Here is a 19126-nt window from a genome sequence, read left to right as displayed (position 1 = left end):
AGGCCACAATCGTGAAAATATTTCCACCTCTAAGCCCTATATAGCGGAGGAGGAGAGGAGGGACATGGAGCCCTCCAGATGTTGTTGGACTGCAATGCCCATCAGCCCAAGTCAGTATGGACAATGGTGACAGATGATGGGAATTGCAGTCCAACAACATCTGTAGGGCCACATGTTCCACATCCCTGCCTTACAGCCACAACCGTTAAGCGGATTAGGATCTTGGTATTATATTGCTGTGATCTGTTTTTAAAGCCTTTTCACTGAACATTTATTTATTGCTTGCCTGTTATATTTTGCCAAGGCATGTATTGTTTTTAACTTGTGTGCCAGCTTGAGAGAGGGTCCCGCCTTTAAAGGCAGCCTAAAAATCTTTTAAAATAAATACATCTCGATTCTTGATCTAGTATTTCCAGCTTCAGCGCTCACCTGTGGGCTCTCTGGAGCTACGCTAACTGCGACACTGGAGATGTGTGAATGCATTGTTCCCTTGGCAGCCACAGCAGCGGAACACTCCTGGCTGCAGCACAGGGACGTTCCTGGGTTAAGAAAGCGGAAGCAGGTGACTGGGAGCGAAGAAGCCTACTTGCTCGCTTTTGCTTGCACACAAACAATCCATGGTTTGTTAATCATGGGTTGTTTAATCATGTGAACTAATGACCGTAACAAGCAGGGGGTTGGACTAGGTAGCCTGCAAGACCCCTTCCCAACTCTGATTCCCAGGCCAACCTCACATTCTATGTGTGAATTATTCCAATGAATAAAAAGGCTATCTTATTTACTTGAATTGCCCTGAAAAAGGACCTCATAAGTCCAAAACACTTCAGCAATAACAAATAAATATTTTCTAAGACATATCTCCATTTCCACCCCTTGCCCTTGACTTTTTTTTCATTCACTACTTGGGGTTTCCTTTCATTTTTGGCGACCTATCTTATTTGTTGAACTAGTTTTTTCAACTGGTGGGTGCTTTTTATTTCTAATTTCTCTGGAACAGGTGCATTTTTCTTTAATGTGTGTTTAACTGATGTGGTTGCTTTAGTTATGTAATGTTTTGTCTTTATTATTGTTAGCTGCCTCGAATGCTAATTTTAGTGGAAGGCGGGATATAAATAAATAAACAATAAAATTAAAATAAAGATCATCAGCTTTCTCTCCCTCCTTCTCACACGCTTTTTTTTTTTTTTTGTGCACGTTTTAAAACATGCTCTAAAAGTGATGATATTAAGGGCGGCTTTCAGTAATGTTCAGTGATGTTAAGGTCAGCTTTCAAAAGAAATAATTCAACTAAAACATTTTGTATATTGGACCCCTGAAAGTGACTCCATAGTTTCAGATATCTTGCTTTATATATCTACAGAGGCAAATTGCAACAAGAACTGAAACAGTTTCCCACTTGCAAACACAAATTTTAGAATGACAACTCAATTTCCAAGAAAGTACTGAAGAAAGTTGTAACTGCCATCACTTACATTCAAATCTAGTGAGATAGAGATAGAGATAGTGAAAGATATATATATACCACTTTTCTCAAAGGTTCAAAGAGATTTACACGTCACTGAAAAACAATTCAATGCCACCAGCGCAGCCACAGAAAATTGTATACTAAACCAAAAGCCTGACAGAACAGGTGTCTCTTCCAAAAGAAAGAAAAAAATGGGAATGGAGAACAATCAAAGAAAAACTATCTTCAAGAGCCTACAATTGTGGAACAATCATACTAAAAATCTGCTGGATCTCGTCATCCAAACTTGTCACAGAGAGCAATTAGTAAGGCCTCCTAATGAGATCTCCATTGGTTTGTATGGGCCTCTCAGCCCAATGGGATTGTATGGGCAAAGCAAGTCCTAAAGGTACAATAGATGTACAAGGAGTTTCAGCAATCAGCAAATGCAGCTTCTCTCACCCTGCAGCACTCTGACATGACAAGAAGCACCTCTTGAAGAGTAGATTCAATTCACAGCACGATCCTAGGCATGGCTGCTTAGAAGTAAATCCCATCAACTGAATGAATGTCTCTCCCTGTACCAGCCCACTTATGTCTTAATATCTGCTGGGGAGACTTTCCCCAAAGTACCTTCCACACATTATACATTAATAAGGGAGAAAGCTTCTCTGTTATGGCACCCCATTTTTGTGGAGTTTGGTCCTCACACTGACTTTACTGTCTGCTCGGTGCAGGTTAAAACATTTTGTTCGCTTGGCTGTTTTAGCAGGTTAGGTTGTCCTTTTATATTAGACTGCCTTTTAAGTCATTTTATGGTTTCATTGTGTGTTGCTTGTACTGCATTTTAGTATTATATTACCATTTGGGGGTCTCTTTTTTTAATATCTCCCTGAAATTTTTGGATGAAAGGCAGTTTAAAAACTTCTTCCTCCTCAGCCTCATTGTTATCATCAATGGAATGTATTCCCAGTAAGTGTATATAGAATCATAGAATAGTAGAGTTGGAAGGGGCCTATAAGTCCATTGAGTCCAATCCCCTGCTCAATGCAGGAAACCAACTTAAAGCATACCTGACAGATGGCTGCCCAGCTGCATCTTGAAGGCCTCTAGTGTGGGAGAGCCCACAACCTCCCTAGGTAATTGGTTCCATTGTCATACTGCTCTAACAGTCAGGAAGTTTTTCCTGATGTCCAGCCAGAATCTGGCTTTTTGTAACTTGAGCCCATTATTCTGTGTCCTGCACTCTGGGATAATCGAGAAGAATTGGATTGTAATGTAGCTTGGAAAAACCCTCCAAGGTTGGAGACCGCTCCAACCTCAGAAGGGAAAGTAGGAGATCCAACTCCAGACCCAGACCCCTCACAGCCGGCACAAAGAGAGCCATGCCAGTTGCCTCTCTGAAGTTGGAAAAGTAACCTTGGAGGAGAAGGAAAGGGGTCATTCCAATGGGCAGGGAGGGGAGGAGACCAGAGAGGCCAGGATACCAGATATCCTAAGCCTCCTCCTGTCTCATTCTCTCCTGCTTCAAAGCTCCATCGCTTGATGGGCTGAAAAGTCCAACTAGCAAAAATTACCAAACATGGAGGAAGTGGAAGTGAAGATTGCCTCTGCCCTTCCTCCCACCCTGCTGGTTCAGGCCACAGAGCATAGGAATCTCAGAAGCCTCTGAGTTCAGAGGCATCCAAGCAGCAAGGATGCAATCTATAGGATTGTGCCGTAAATTAGAAGACATGAGGAATATCCTGCCAGTCAGATTCACCTGCCCCAATTTTTATTGGGGGATACCACTCCATCCATTTCTGAAAAAGTAGCCTGTTTCGCTTTTAAAGTGTCAGTTTTAAGGAGGAAGTTTTCTAATAATGATGATCAGGTTTTAAGTTGCAACTGAATAGAGTCTACTGAACGATGCTTTGGGATGATTTTAGTCTTGTAATGTAATCTTATATATTTGTAATATATTTGATTATTCTGTTTTATTTGATTATATATATGTTTGTAATGGCTTCGGCTACACAAATAAACTTTCTTTACTTACCTACCTGCCCTACCTCTATCCCCCTAACCTTGTCATTCCACCCCACAGTACAGCATGTAGCACACCAGATTTCCCCTATCCACAGGCTGCTTCCAATGCCAGCCTCTTGTCATGTCTGAAAGGGACTACTTCAACACTCATGCAGGGGCTCTATTAACTTGCAGTATCAGAATAGAGGAGTTGCTTCACAGTATTCCATGGGCCGTCTAGTCCAGGATTCTGTTTCTGGTTGTGGCTCAGTGCCTGTTCCAGGATTTTAAGGGCCCTCGGGCAAGATGCTCTCAATGGCCGCCCTTCCTCTACCTTCTCAGTGCCACTGTCACCAGCTGCTATTGCTCCCCATCCTCTCTTCTCATCATTGCTCCCACTTGCTTGCTTGACAGTGAGCAAGGAGGCCATGGCATCTACTGCTCCTCCATCCCACCACCGCAGTTGTCTGGGCTAGAGGGCGAGGCAAGTGAACAAGCAGGTTGTCATGGTGAAGAAGAGGAGCACATCCAGGGGGGCTCTTGGCAGTAGCCTTCTGCTGAGGCATGGGGTCTTGATAGGTGCACAACCATGCCTACCCTTTGCACCAGCCCTGTTGTGGCCAGTCAGATGTTCTTTGGTAGCTCACAAGTAGGGTGTGAAGGCAAGAGCCTTCCTCTGGCTTTCTCTGTGTGTGTTGTTTTGTTCCGGTGCCCAACAGCTGGTATTTAGAGCACAGCGGCTCTCAACACGAAGGCTGGGGCCATCCATGGTGTACTCAAGGTCTCCAGGAGAAAGGAGCACCTAACTTTGCTAGGGGAGCTTCTCGTGTTTCGGGCCATGTAGCCGATCAGCAGCGCAGACAACTGACGGACCAGTTTTGTCTTCAGAAATCGAACACACGCCAAAGCCATCTAATTAAGTGCAAAAATGTGTGCTAACATTTAGAACAAGGCGTCAAACCTCTTTCAGCCCGAGGCCCAGATTCAGTTTTGGAGAAGCGCTTAGACGCTGCATTCCAGTGGTGGGTAGGGCTGAAGGCAAAAAGAGCAGGACCAAAGTCAAAAGGCAGGGGGTGGATGCCAAAAATACCAGCCTATTTTAGTTTAATGCTCTTACAGCCTGTCATTAAGCCTTTGGAGAGGCCGTTCAGCCTTTTAGAACAGGGAAAGAAATACGCAAAAGCTGGAGAAGCATCAAATGGTCCTGGGGTGGGGAGAAGGGCGTTGGGGTCAGGGGAAGGGGCAGGGCCATCTGGGGAACTCTGGAGGGCCAGTTTCAGCTTGTGGGCCTGAGGTTAAGCATCCCTGATTTCGAAGGTTGTGCTTCAAATAGTATGTGTCAACTCAGTGAAGCAGACAACTGCGTATCTTCACTTGTCTTTGGGCATACAGCCATCCACCCCAAAAATCAGTTTAGCCCCAAACAAAACTGTACCCTCTTCATACTCACCAAGCACTCTGGCAATGCCTTGATGCAGCGAAATGTACACACACTTCATGTACACATGGCAGCAAGGCAGAAAGCCAATTCAATGAATTAAACCAACATTTCTCAATGTTCTTTCTGGTCTATCTCCTGCGGGCAGAAATACTTGGGTTACAAGGTTGTTTGTGGGGCGGGGGGTGGGGGGGAGTTGTTGCATGGAAGCACTACAATAAATTTTGATTTGCACAACATTTAACTTATATTTAAAAGAGGCAGTAATTAGGGATCTCACTGTGCCAATACATTGGAATTGCAGGCAGTCTTGGCCAAACACGTGACCAGCTTGTTTTGTTTGCTTTGGAGACATCATCTGAACCACGGGCCCTTTTGATTGGGACAGCACATTTGGAATACAGGAAGGAAGCTCCTGCTCTGTCCTTTGATTGGAGATCATTGGCATGAATGAGGTGACAGTAAGGAAAGGCACAGTGCGCCGTCCCGGGTGTGATCTGCACTACTGCTTTATAACAGTTTATAACAATATTGACAACTGTTGGGGGCCAGGACACATTGCATACACCGTTTTCAAACTGCTTTCAAAGTGTTATATTCCGCTTGGTGTAGATCTGGCCCTTGGACTGCTTTCTGAAATACTTGATCAAAAGCAGCATCAATGCCATGGACGCAACAGGGAGATCTGGGCCAGATCATCCTGGTTCAAACTAGGGGAACCAAGGAGGGCCAAACTAAATGTCCAGTGGAACTATGCATTCTAGCTTTCTCTATTCTCCTGTAAGTGCTTTTAGCCCCAATTCAGATTGGAACTGTGGCATTCTCTGATGCCATGCTTCTCGCCTGCCCAAGGACCTCCACTTCCCTTACTCGGCTTCGTCCTTTTTCTTCTGCTGCCTCTTACGCCTGGAACGCTCTTCCAGAACACTTGAGAACTACAAACTCAATCACTGCTTTTAAAACTCAGCTAAAAACTTTTCTTTTCCCTATAGCCTTCAAATATTGAGATTGTTCTGACTCTATACTGTTAGCTTCACCCTACCTGGTGCCTGTTTACACTTCCCTGTGCCTGTTTGCATTCTCCTTTCCCTCTTTATTGTTTACTACAACTTATTAGATTGTAAGCCTATGCGGCAGGGTCTTGCTATTTACTGTGTTATCTGTACAGCACCACGTACATTGATGGTGCTATATAAATAAATAAATAATAATAATAATAATAATAATAATAATAATAATAATAATAATAATAATTCTAGGAAAGGAAGATTCCAGGAGAGGAGGCACTTTTCTATACACACATACACTGTGGTGGTGGGGAGGGTTTAAGAAGAAAAGCTTCAATCGACTCCAATGGAGAGATTATTCTCCTTTCCCAGAGCACCATGGTCCTAATGCAAATCAGGGCTATGCATGTGTACAGGAAAGTAGAGAAAGCTAGCACACATCATTCCATTATTTGTACTTTAACAACTTTTAGTTTGGCTTTGAGTGGCCTTAAATAAACCCCAATCTCTCCCCCTCACCTTGTTAATATGGAGAAGAGTAACCCTGGATTACCATAGATGCATGTTTAGGTGGAAAAAAGGCCTACAACTCCCAGCATGCCTAGGGTGACCATATAAAAAGGAGAACAGGGCTCCTGTATCTTCAACAGTTGCATAGAAAAGGGAATTTCAGCAGGTGTCATTTGTATACATGCAGCACCTGGAGAAATTCCCTCTTCATCACAACAGTTGAAGCTGCAGGAGCCCTGCCCTCTTTTTTATCTGATCACCCTAGTGTAGCTTGTGCAGCTGTTGTGATGAAGCGGGAATTTCACCAGGTTCCCCATATATACAAACAATACCTGCTGAAATTCCCTATTCAATACAACTGTTCAAGATACAGGAGCCCTGTCCTCCTTCGCATATGTTCACCCTAGCTTATGGGAACAATAGATGTATGAATCAAGCCCTCCAACACTCGTCGTCTACTAACATAGGGGTGGCCAGCTTGCGGCCCTTGGGATATTTTGCCCTACAATTCCCATGATCTGTTACTAATGGCAACGCTCACTAGGGCTAATGGGAGTTGTAGGTCAAAACATCTGGAGGGACACAAGTAGCCCATCCCTGTGCTAGCAGAACAGAAACCACTAGCAGAACAAATCTGTTCTGGAGGGTTGTGATTTGCAAAGGAGAGTAGATTTGGGGCATGCAGGGATCTGCAGTGGGCAGAAACACACAGGGTAGTACCTTTGCACCAGTGGAAGTCCTATGGGATGAGTGGACCTCCATGTGTGCGACTGTTGGATCCAACAATCCCAGAATGACCATCCTTACAATGGGTGGGATGTATATGGTGGTGGAACTTTATATTGCAGAGACCTCTGAGAGAAAGCACAAATCAAGTGATTTAGGTTTTAATCATAGGAATGTATGATAGGCACTCACTTATGGGAGAGAAGACACGGGGTGCATCTGAAACACCATCAGTGCGGACAGGGCTTAACCGATCCTCATCCCTGGTGATCTCAGGGGGAGGTTTTGCTATCTCTCCCCGCTACTTACCAAACTACTATGTTCCATAGAACTCAATGGGAGCCACTTTCAATTGAGCCAGGCCCTATATGCATTGTCCTACCTGAGATTCTGTTTCTGTAAGCTCCATCACACCAGCGATTTAGTGCACTCTCGCCATGCCTGGTGTGCGGATTTGCAGCACGGTACTCACACGACGCTGTGCCTGTCCTGCTGACACCCCACCTCTTCCCCAGCCTTCTCTGTCTTTTCCTAGAATACCTAAAGTCTGGGTTATTTTCCTTAAGCGCGTTTAATGCGCCCTTAAGCCTTGTGTAGTGCTGTACTCTCACGGTTTCCTTTGTTGGGGGCATGTGCTGTGATGGGAGTCTGGCTATTGGCTTAAATGGATTGCATCAGGTCCTGGCAAGGAAAAGCGATCTCTCCCAGCAGCCTGCTCCTAGCCTCAATTAAAAAACCAAACCTTGCATCCCAGGCTCGAAAGCATTTTTTAAAATTGTACAATGCCTGAATCTCTCCAGAGACAGGATTGTACTCTCTTGATGCCCCCAAAGAGCCAGACTAAATTGTTGTTCCATTTTTGCCGGGCAGAAAGGTGGTCTGGTTGAAGTACTCATCTGACAGGACCTGCTCATATATGTCTTGTTAAATGGGGTGAAGGAGAAACCAATGAACTGGAGGAAGAAAGAGTGAAGTAGCAAACAATTGAAAGAGCAGTGTATTCAGGTGAAAGCAACCATAAGTTTGATGCACTTATGCATCAGAAGTAAAAAAAATCAGAGGCATAGTGGGGGGGGGGGGATTACGTGTGATGGAGCCCTTAATCATACCAGGTAGCACTACAATTGTTGTGGAAGGCTTAGAGGATACACCAATCAGGAAGCAAAGCCAAGAACTTTATTTTCCTTCTTAAGACAGAACAGCAGCAAGAAACACCTGATTCCAATCTGCTACAAATAAGTCCAGTGCCACCTAGTGACTAAACGATATAATGAAGCAATTCACACAAGGGTGACAGGATCTTTGTTTTAGTATATGGCCTATCACCAATTCGTAGATTCCTTTGCGGGGAAAGCATCTGAATGGGAGGTGCTTTTTCACTGCAGCTATGTTTTCTTCTGTGCCTACTCTGGCTGCTGGTTTATGGCATACAATTATTATTATTATTATTTATTTATTTATATAGCACCATCAATGTACATGGTGCTGTACAGAGTAAAACAGTAAATACAACAGTGCTTCTCAAACTGAGGGTCCTGATGTGTTCCTGAGTGGGTCGCACAATGAGGGCCTTTTTCTTTCTTTCACCAGGCCAACAGTGGGCCATTCCTGCTGTGAGGCCCTCTTCGTGATACAAGCTCTTAAAGGGCTCCTTTCTTTTATGTCATGCTTAAATATTATTCAAATAAATAGTGGCTATTTATTTATACCTTTTTAATAAATAAATAGGTACTCCATCGTAAAACGATCCCAGGGAGACCACAATCTATAATCTATTATCATTATAAAATGCAATTACATTACATTATAAAACACACAAAGGTCAGTCAGTGTCAAATTATATATACACCTTCAATTATCCTGCTCGGATAGATAGGCTCGACTGTTCAAAAGTCTTTGCAGAAAAGGGTTTTTTCCCCCACCTGGCACTGAAAACTAATCAATGCTGGTTTCAGTCTATATTCCAAGGGGAAGGCATTCCACAGCAAAGGTGCCACCACCAAGAGAGCCCTATTACAAGTTCCAGACTTCTGAGCTTTGTTTGGAGATGGTATCACCAAGAGAGCCTATCATACACCTGTATTGATATTTTAAAAAATGAAAAATAACATAGAAACTTGTTCAATGTTAACTACTGACTCTTTATCATCCCAGAGTGCAGGACATGGAATAACGGGCTCAAGTTACAGGAAGTCAGATTCCGGCTGGACATCAGGAAAAACTTCCTGACTGTTAGAGCAGTATGACAATGGAACCAGTTACCTAGGGAAGTTGTGAGCTCTCCCACACTAGAGGCATTCATGAGGCAGCTGGACAACCATCTGTCAAGAATGCTGTAGGGTGGATTCTTGCATTGAGCAGGGGGTTACAGGTTGGGTCCCAAAAGGCTGAGCAAGTTTTCAGCTGGTTCCCACTCTAAAACATTTGAGCAAGAATTCGCAGGCTGTGTCGTGGTGCTTCTATTTCACCACTCCACAGTTGTCCCCCTTTTGGGGTAGGAAGGCTTTCCATTGTGTCCCCCACATGCTGTGGGGCTATAAGTGGGTAAGGAAGGTCCGCCCCAAAGGTAACCCTTATCTTGCCAGCTGTGGCCGCAAAGCTCAGAGCTGGGAACCTCAGGCATTACCAATCACCTGAACAGTGCCTCAGAATGCGCACCAACCCTAATCCTGCTCCAGATGCCCACACATACCTGCCTACTGCCAAATGTGACCAGAAAAATTTATTTATTTATTTATTTATTTATTTATTTATTTACAATATTTATATACCACTCCCTATTCAAAAAATTTCAAAGCAGTGTACAAGAATGAAATAAAAACAGAATAAAACACCTTAAAATGTTTTTTTAAAAGAAGCAAACTGAAATTTACCACCAGATTAACCTATTTAATACTCCCAGCCTGTCTTACAGTGTGAAGTAGGCAAAAAAAACCTTCATAATAAACTTATATTATGAGCAAAAAAATCCTGCTTGGCCCCCAAATGGGCAACCAGCAAGCCCACACTGCCTACAGGCAGGGAAGGAGGAAACCCCGAGACGGAAAGGAAGCAGGGAGGGGAAAATGCAGCTGTGGAGCTGCCCAGTGCCCTCCCCATCCTGGTGGCACCATGTAGAGGCCGCCAATGGTGAACCTCCCCACCTCAGTCCCCCACCCGCAACAGCCTCCCCGCCCCCAAGCTTGCTGGGCGTGGATGTAAGGCATAAGCATAAGAAATCTTGTGCTCATGGCCAGCAAACACAGTCATCACGAGCAGGTCATTGCCAATGGCCAAGGAACAAGAAGGAGCTACCATAAGCGAAGATCATTGCCACACCCACTAAAACCCACTAAAACCACTGGTTTACTTTTGTGTGGAGTTTCAGCCTAGGAAAGATCTTGTGGCATGGGGTATTATCCTTACTTGGAAAGTGTGTGTGTGTGTGCGTGCGTGTTAAGGTTGTGCATCGAACCCAGCCAAAGCCAAATGAGCATCTTTGGACCATTTCTGGAGCTTCCCAAGGCAAAGTGAGCTTCCCTCAAAGGCAAACCAAACCTAGACTAGCATGGTTCAGGCTTCAGCAACGCAGTGCCACCCCCACCCCACCCCCAAAAAAGGCAGATCGATGGTGTGGGTTGCTAGAAAGGGTCTCGCTCCCACTGTTTACCCCATCCTGCCAACTACTGATGTAAGCAACAAACAGACAAGGGTCAACTCATAGGAAGATTCCTCTAGCAATAGAGTAAGGCTCAGATGCTTCATAAGCCAATACAGAACCAGAACCACGTGCGTCATTTATTTATCTAGAAGTTTTCTCTTATTTCCAATGTTCTTGGGTCAGTTGGCATCTCTGTTGCAATAACTGACAGATTTGATAGCCTGTGCTTATCTGAACTGGGGTGCATAGCAACTGGTTATTCCAATAATTTTGTCAATACTGCAAATTTATGGTTCCTAAAACATGTGAGTACCTGAGTTGCTGTTTTTCCTATGTACTGAACATAAGTGATCCTGGGCATTTGCATTCCATGATCTAAATTACCTGGGGACCTTTGGGTGATGTTTTCCTTGATATAGTAACCTTGGATTATTTTACTGCTCTTGAAGGTAACTGTCTTCCTGAAATAAATGTGGGCGATACACCACATGGAATCATAAGGGTCTGTTCCAAGATTGCTGATTGCTGGCTTAAAGACAGCTCCCAGGGATAGACAATTCTATCAGTTTCATTTTCTCCTACATTCAGTTTTTTAAAAACAAACAAAAAAAGTTCTTTCCATCCTGAATATGAAGAAATTTGCAAATGTTGATAAGTTCTTATCAAAATCAAATTGAAAAGAAATCCACACCCATTTGCACTGGTGAAATACAATAGGTCCAGGTATTTTCAGCTTGGAGAGGAAAGTGATGTACAGTACCTGCCTGCCATGTAGCTGTTAATAATGAGGAGCCTACGATGGGGGGGGGGAAGGTTAATTCAACTTAATTTAACTCTAAAATGATTGAACTCACAGGGATTCAAACCCAAACTTTTAAGAACAAAGCACTCGAATCCCTGAGACCAGATGAACAACTCTGTCTGTTTCCATTTCTCCCACAGTCATTGTTTTTCTTTAATTCTCAATTAATTTAATTTTCTTTTAAGTTATTTTCATCCTGAATATGAAGAAATCTTCAAATTTTGGTAAATTCTGATCAAATATGAAATGAAATGAGATCCTCATCCATCTCTAGTACACACAGGTACAGAGGGTGGGACAAATGGAAACAAAATACAAAGCATAATGGCTGGGACAGTATCTACACCTGCCATAAAACTTCATAATCTGGTGAAGTGGGCTGTATTCCACGCTACCTAATGCTACAAGGGCTGAGCAATCCTACCACTGAGGAGGTGGGGGGTACAGTAAAGCTGTGGGGGCCACAGGATCCACTTCCTCTCCTGGCACATCCAGGGAATTCCACCAGAATGCCCTCCTTTTGTGCTATCCAAGCCAGAGTTCTGATGTTGGAGAAGCACTCGGTGTGGATCTCAGCACAGCCTCCCGGATGAGACTTGGGAGATGAGGTCTCCCTTTGCAAAGGCAGACCTCTGTCTCTGCTCTCAATGCATAAGATATAAACAAAACAAAAAAACCTAGGGCTCTTGGACTGCTATTCAAGGAACCATAGGATTGCAGCCTAAATTGGTTAAACCTTAAGGTGCCACAAGATTCTTTGCTGTTTTTGCTTTGACAGGATGGCACATCTACCTGTGCCATTTCAGACTATGGTTTTTGCTAATGCCCTGTGCTCTAACCTGGGTTGCAGGGGTATGCTACGAATCAGATCTTGACCAGGGTTTAGGTTAGGTCAGGCTTCTCAGGTAAACAAGAAGACAGAGAGAGATCAGCACCATGGAAAGCTCCAAGTAGTCCTCAGGCTAGAGAATTATTTCTATGTTGCTCCAACAAGGAGCAGATCAAGACTGAGCCTTAAGCAGGAAGTTGTCTACATTTAGGCTGGTTGGCTTTGCATCTACACTGACTGAAGCTTTCTCTATTAAAGGGATCTGGCCTGTTTTAGTAGCCTCAAGCTGTGGAAGTGGGTGTGGTGTGCAAGTGTCTTCATGGTCTGAGTCCTCAGAGTCTAACGATGGCATTGCAACCACTCTGGATGCAGGGAAGCTGACCCCTGAGGGCTTTCTGGGGACACGGATCCCAGGATAGCAGAAGCCATGTGATGCTTTTTTCTAGGTGAATCCTGTCCCTGAACAAGTAACTCTGGAGCCTCTTCTCCTGAAGAAAAGAATCAGGATCTTCTGAAGAACAGGGGTCCGGATGCTCCTCCATGACACTACCACAGTGGAAACATAGGAAGAGTGCCTGCTTGTGTATTCAGTAGAGAAGATGATAGAAAAGATAGGTACATGGCTTTTGAGCTTTCAGGAAAGCATTGTCCATACCTTAAAAAAAATCTTCACAACTATGTAGGCTAAATACCTGGGTTTTATTTTAAATGTAAACTTAAATTCATAGGAGGCTAAATTTTTGTCTATTACCACATTCGATGGTATTTCTGTACTTTGCCAGAATTGCATGCATATAATATATATATATATATATATATATATATATATATATGTGTGTGTGTGTGTGTGTGTGTGTGTGTGTGTGTGTGTGTGTGTCCCCTTTATACTCATTTCACCCTGCATAGGACCTGTGTCAGATACCCCCTTGCATCCAGGAACAGATTGAATGAGTCTGATAAAGTCGTCTGACTTTTTCAGCCATTTTAATAATGTCTGTTCTGTACTTAATGGCTCAAATCTAACAACCAATAGAAAAGAAGACCTAGTGACCAGGGCTCTGCCCAATTCAAAGGGCAGACATCACTTTTGAAGATACTTTGAATGAGGATTATATCAATTGTATTAATTAAGAATGCTTTAGATACCAAGAAGGGTGTTGGTTCCAGACAGCCACAGGCAATAGGAATGAAAAGCACTTGGGTTAGCAGAACAGCTTTCCACCAGTAGCCCTTCAATTAAGGATGCTCTTGCCAAGAAAAAAGTATTATGCATGACATTCCATCTATATCCTTCTCCCATAATACTAGAACTCGGGGACATCCCATCAAGTTGATTGTTGGGAGATTCAGAATAGATAAAAGAAAGTACTTCTTCACACAGCGCATAGTAAAACTTCGGAATTCACTACCACAAGATGCAGTGATGGCCACCAATTTGGATGGCTTTAAAAAGGAGATGGATAAATTCCTGCAGCAGAAGGCAATCAATGGCTACTAGTCTTGATGGCAATGTGTTAACCTCCAGTATCAGAGGCAGAAAGCCTATATACACCAGTTGTTGGGAAAGATGGATGGGAGGGTGCTGTTGCACTATGTCCTGCTTGTGGGTCCCTCCTCGACAGCTGATTGGCCACTGTGTGAATAGAGTGCTGGAGCAGATGGACTCCTGGTCTGATCTAGCCGGGCTCTTCTTATGTTCTTATGCAAGCAACTTGTCTCCCTCCAAATGTTTTGACCTATGACTCTCATCAACCCTCACTGGCTTTGCTGATAGGAGTTGTAGGCTAAAACATCTGAATGGCCACAAGTTCCCTGTCCCTGGTCTACATTTTGAAATATTTGATCTGTTTTGCTTATCGTAAGTGCCCAAACATCATTTCTCTCTGCACCCAGTAAAGCCTGTGATGCAGGATCAGGACAACCCTTATAGATACGGGAAAGAAAGTTTCCATGAACATCCTCAAGCATGAATTTGGCCTCAATGTTTTCCTCATGGTAATAGATCCCTTCCTATGCCCAGGCCCAGATTCTAGGAGGGAGGGTTAAGCCTTTCAACAAAGCTCAGAAGATAGTGAGAGATGTATTAGAAAATATTATCCATCTATGGCATACATCCAACCCATAATAATTCCAGTAAGTTAGCAGATGCTTCAGACTCCTAGTTTTCTTCATGTGGGCAACGTTAAGGCCCAACGAAAAGCATTTCCGATATCAGTGATCTCATGTTATTCAACTCTTCTGTGGCTGACACAGTTGGAAGGACAAATGTTCTTCACAGCAACCCAACAGAATCTAAAGCCAGCCTAATATTAGGACATGAATGAGGTTAACAGCCTGCTTGGCCGACAGGTGTTGCTGCTGCCCCCACAAGCTGGGGTTATGGATTAACCAACCCCCATCAGGTGAGAAGGGTCTGTTGCCCAAACCTAAAGCAAACAAAGCAGGTGCTTTCCTTGTCAATCCAGCCAGGAGCCCGGTTGAATTACATTGGGAAAGAATAGCTTTGCTTCTTTCATGAAATTCAATTACAGAAAAAGAGAGGTGGCACCTTCTGTGATGCGATGGGACAATCTGCTCTTCTTGTGGCCCCCTTCTGTTGGCTACTTTGATCTGAGTTTTATTGTCTGGGCTTAACACCTTCACCTTTAATTCCAAACAGAGGAGGTCTATAGAGCCGTTTTTCTATAGCAAGGATTGTTCAAGTCTTTTTAATAGGAACCCTCAATTATCCAGGAAGCCGGAAACTAAATACACATAGTTTTGGTGAAATATAAGATTATTCTCACCAGTATTAAAACAGGTAGAGAGGCCACATTAAAGACTCAGGTTTTACTTTCTAAGACCATTGCTTAATAAAAAGCGCACTGGCAACAGCTCAGTAGCACATTAGGGCTGGAACGAGTTCAACCTCAAATGCAGAAAGGAGATGTAACTGAGTAAAATAATACAGGTTAGACAGGCTCTCCTGCCCGCTTCAATAAGATCTTTATTGTAAAGAGCTACCGCCATATTGACATGACCCAAGGCCGTGGCAGTTCAACACTATAGTATTACAGATTTGCATCACAATTCTTGGTGGAACAAAACCACACTCCTCTGTGGGATAGAAAGGCAACCCAAGCTGCCAGAACCCAGTCCTGCACTACAGTTCTCACGTACACTTGAGGATCAGAAGAGAGTGGTTTAGGAGGGCCATCTAGCCGAGCTTCCAGATGGACAAAGGGGTGATTTCACTCTTTTACTAAATAAAAGATGTCCCTTTCAGGCAGTCAACCCATCTAGTTTGTTTTCTTGACTGTAACAACTTCACCTCTCCTTTCTTTCTTATTCCATTTTTCAATGGAGCACACTAGCCTGTTATCATAAGGTTTCCTATAAAACATAATCCCCTAGATTTCATTGTTTGGCCTTGCTTGATGTACTAGGTTCTTGTTTTCTAGTAATTGTGGTACCAGATTAAGTGTGGGGAGAGGATGCAAATCGTAGTTAAAACTTTCGCAGAAGTGTAGATATCAGGTTTATAGTCCATTTCAGCTCTGGAGCCGTCTTGGAAAACACACTGGTGCTATGGCTGCTATGTAAAAACAGAAACCCTTTCGTTTTTATTTCATATTTAAACCTTATATGCAATGCATATAGAATTTGTAATTTTCGAGGTGAAGAAAGCGGTTTGTGAACATGCAAATATGTTTAAATATATGTTTAATATATCTAAAATGAATAGCTTTGTCTAATTGTCATGTTTAAGTTTCAAGCATGCTGTCACATGCCTCCAAAATTGAGTTATTATTGTTTATTATTTTTCTTCATATGTGAAGATTCAAACAACAGTGATTTGTGCTACCTGGCAAATAACTCACAAGCCATCATTCAATACCGATTCAATAAAGATTCAGTTCAATACAGATTCTATGCAGAGTCAATATAGATTCAAATGACAGTAATTTTAATGCAGATTCAAATCAATACAGATTCAAATGACTGTCCTACCTGGCAAATAGGACTCATGAAGCATCAAGGTTACACTAATTTGGAGAACCATCTCAGAGAATTCAAATATACTGTGGTACTTACATTGGTCTGCAGAACTTTTACAAAGCCCATGATGGGAGGTGGCACAAAAACTTTATTGAAGTATCATTCTAGTAAACCAGAAAAAGAAAGATAAAGAGCATCATTAGATGGGGGGGAAATCGTGGTTCCCTACCAATGTTTTTCCGCCCCCACTCCTGTCCCACATTACTTCCTCTTTCTTCCCAGAGAAGAAAGAGGAAGTAAACAAAGACCACATGGCCCATTCAGTGGCTATTTTTATTGCTCTGCTTTTTCTGCACACAGCAGGAAATGGTGGCACAATCTATTTCCAAAAAAATGACAGATTAAAAGGAGTCCATTTTGTAATGGAAAAGCAATAAGGAGCAGGAGGCACGTGGGAGGCAGGCGGTGTCATCTAAAAGACCCGCGAAAAACCATGGCTAGTAGCGAGCATGCGTGCGATAAAACACTTGTCTGATGAACTCCAAAGAGACAGATGAGGAAGTCATTGAACAATGATCAGTTTTGATGACACATTGTGGGAATGTCAAAGAGAGAGAGAGAGAATGTATGTTGTTGTTTTTATGAATGTTCAGCGTCACTTTGCAATCCATTATTTAATGTTACAACTTTTTGGTGTAAAAAAGTTTGGATCAAAAGTAAAATAGCAAGCTTGTTTCCAAGCTATGTTCTGCAGACATGGCACCAAAACATAATGGCTGGGCTTAACAGGGCAAGTGACTTAGCAAACAAGTCCAGGACAGTTATTTCAGCTATCAGGGGTGGAGGAGCGGAGTTTCTGGCAAGTTAATAAATTATATGGATTTATTTATTTATTTATTTATTTATTTATTTATTTAAGGCTGAAAACACATCCTGTATTCAGCATGGGATACCTGATTAAAATGTACAAAATATGGATCCCACAAAGTAGTGGAGATCCACGGAATGTGCATGCCTCAGCTGTGTGAAAAGTTGTTTTCTCACACTGTCCAGAGATGACGAAGAACTTTCTATGAGGCAAGATTGTAGAGAAAAAATAGTATAAAGATGCACAGGCTCCAATTCCCACTACAAAAATAAAGTCGACAGGAAATGGCTGAGCATAACAAGCACATTTTATAGGCAATCTGAGAATAGTTGTCCAATTAGAACTGTACCCTGAGCCAACCTCTTACCATTGGCCATGGTGGCTGGGGGTTATGGGAGTTGTAATCCAAAACATCTGGAGGGCACCGGGCTGCCTCCCTAGAAGAGGACTGTCAGGCAAATGAGACAATACGGACCTGGATGGACTAATGACCTAACTCAGCATAAGGGAGGTTCATATATATGCAATGCATAGTAACTCCAGGGGCAGGCATTGAAGTTGTTCTGAAATGTGTACCACAAAAAATTTATAGAATTTTATAGATGGGAGTTCGTAAATAAATACTTTTTTAATGCCTGCTTTATTATAGAACATTATATCCTAATGTGTGAAGGGCGTTAGGTGTGCTTGTAATGCCTTTACTTACAAAAAGGCTGTTCTACGGCTAAAGTAAATGTTGCATAAAACATCTTGATTTACCATTATTTTACCAAATTGAAATTAACTCGGTATTTTGTGAAGTGTTTGTTTAATAGGATGTAGAAACTTATCGCACACACACAAAGCGAAACTTTTGCTCCCCACAGAATGAATGTTAATATTCACTAATGGATTCCTTCTGTGAAATAACACCACACATATTCTTGTATATGATGATATGGAAAGGTTTAAACACAAAACACAGCCCCAAAACTGCCATTCCCCACAGCTGCATATTGTACATTTTACAAGAGCAGTCCAGGTCTGAAATAAAAGTGTATAACTCAGTCTGCCCCAACATCTGGTGCCCTCCAGATCTTTTGCAGTACAACTCCCATCAGCCCCAGTCAGCATGGCCAATGGACAGTGATTATGGGCATTGTAGTCCAAGACATCTTAAAGCTGTTGGAAGAGTGGGTGCTTACTCAGCTTGCTTCAAAACAAAAAACAAAGAGGATAGATAAATGACCTCCAAGCTTCCTAGACTGTTCTCTGATCTGTGCTTGACCTTCCTTCAGACTGGTACTCTTATTGTAGCTGACCACACTTCCCTCTTCATTATGCTTTTGCCTCTCCAAGAGGAGGCATCCCTTTGGGTCTCCCACCATCTTGGGTTGGGGACTCTCCTAGCCAACATGTATTTCCTGCAATAAAATGCAAACTTTCTTATTCCTTTGACTCAGAGTCTCCAGTCTAGGGTAAAGCGTGTTCTTTCAGCCAGGATTTCACACAGCTCCGTTTCGTCAGGATCATGCTGTTCTGCTAACAAAGGGCACCACATTGGTAGGATGGCCATATAAAAAGGAGGAAAGGGCTCCTGTATCTTTAACAGTTGAATAGAAAAGGGAATTTCAGCAGGTGCTGGTTGAAGGTATGCAGCACCTGGTGAAATTCCCTCATCACAGCAGTTAAAGCTGCAGGAGCCCTGCCTTCTTTTGTATCTGGTCACTCTACAAAAGAGGGCAGAGCCCCTGCAGCTTTAACTGTTGTGATGAAGAGGAAATTTCACCAGGTGCTGCATGCATACGAATGACACCTGCTGCAATTCACTTTTCAATGCAACAGTTAAAGATACAGAAGCCATGTCCTCCTTTTCATATGGTCACCCTACACATTGG

Source organism: Elgaria multicarinata, chromosome 2, assembly GCF_023053635.1.
Source record: "Elgaria multicarinata webbii isolate HBS135686 ecotype San Diego chromosome 2, rElgMul1.1.pri, whole genome shotgun sequence".
Taxonomy (NCBI): domain Eukaryota; kingdom Metazoa; phylum Chordata; class Lepidosauria; order Squamata; family Anguidae; genus Elgaria; species Elgaria multicarinata.
This window is presented reverse-complemented; position numbering follows the sequence as displayed.